This window comes from Lissotriton vulgaris, chromosome 8 (genome assembly GCF_964263255.1).
Source record: "Lissotriton vulgaris chromosome 8, aLisVul1.2, whole genome shotgun sequence".
NCBI classification, from domain to species: domain Eukaryota; kingdom Metazoa; phylum Chordata; class Amphibia; order Caudata; family Salamandridae; genus Lissotriton; species Lissotriton vulgaris.
The window spans coordinates 1,531,563,623-1,531,565,033 of NC_141696.1; the positions used below are offsets into that span (position 1 = coordinate 1,531,563,623).

At 38.4% G+C, this 1,411-nt stretch overlaps 1 non-coding gene across 1 annotated transcript; it reads right to left on the bottom strand.

Annotated features, from left to right (window-relative positions):
- Positions 1-1,001: 1,001 nt before the first annotated feature.
- Positions 1,002-1,074, bottom strand: TRNAF-GAA (transfer RNA phenylalanine (anticodon GAA)). Its single transcript has one exon. It is a non-coding gene; the product is annotated as a tRNA-Phe (tRNA).
- Between the last annotated feature and the right edge of the window lie 337 nt (positions 1,075-1,411).

The window sequence follows — 1,411 nt, forward strand, 5'->3', positions numbered from 1 at the left end:
ATGTTTTAAGGAGTCCTGTATCATTCCCCAGTTAACTGGTGCAATGGGTAAATAGCATTTTTGGGATCCAGGTTAGGTAGTTGTTTTTTTAACTCTGAATGGACTAGCACTATATTACCTAGATATATTTGGCATGAGTAGGTAAGCAATGTCATCTGACTACTGACATCTGTGTTCAAGGGGAAGTGGAATGTGATGCAGACAAGAGTTTACTTTACAAAAAAGGACGAAGTGGGAAACATTGATTGTCAAACCTGAAGGCAAGATAGGTGGAAGAAAGTTTAAAAGGAGGACAGAAAGCAAAGTCTATGTTGAATTGATCATTTTGTAGATCAGTTGATAAAAATGTTGATAGAGAAAAAAGTACTACAGCTGATTCCAAGACCTATTTTGTTAGAAGCAAGGAACCTCTCAACTGTGCCGAAACCCAGGATGGAACCAGGGACCTTTAGATCTTCAGTCTAACGCTCTCCCAACTGAGCTATTTCGGCCTGCTTATAGCTGTGGTCTTCATACTTTAATTTAAACCATTTAACAAAATAGATGCAGGACCTGGATTTTTAACCTCATGTGGTAGAGATATGTTTTAAGGAGTCCTGTATCATTCCCCAGTTAACTGGTGCAATGGGTAAATAGCATTTTTGGGATCCAGGTTAGGTAGTTGTTTTTTTAACTCTGAATGGACTAGCACTATATTACCCAGATATATTTGGCATGAGTAGGTAAGCAATGTCATCTGACTACTGACATCTGTGTTCAAGGGGAAGTGGAAGGTAATGCAGACAAGAGTTTACTTTACAAAAAAGCATGAAATGGGAAATATTCATTGTCAAACCTGAAGGTAAGAGAGGTGGAAGCAAGTTTAGAAGGAGGACATAAAGCAAAGTCTATGTTAAATTGATTGTGTTGTAGATCAGTTGGAAAAAATTTGATGAATAGAGAAAAAGTACTACAGCTGATTCCAAGACCTATTTTGTTAGAAGCAAAGAACGTCTCAACTGTGCCGAAACCCGGGATTGAACCAGGGACCTTTAGATCTTCAGTCTAACGCTCTCCCAACTGAGCTATTTCGGCCTTCTGATAGCTGGGGTCTTCATACTTTAATTTGAACCATTTAACAAAATAGATGCAGGACCTGGATTTTTAACCTCATATGGTAGAGATATGTTTTAAGGAGTCCTGTATCATTCCCCAGTTAACTGGTGCAATGGGTAAATAGCATTTTTGGGATCCAGGTTAGGTAGTTGTTTTTTAACTCTGAATGGACTAGCACTATATTACCCAGATATATTTGGCATGTGTAGGTAAGCAATGTCATCTGACTACTGACATCTGTGTTCAAGGGGAAGTGGAATGTGATGCAGACAAGAGTTTACTTTACAAAAAAGGACGAAATGGAAAACATTCATAG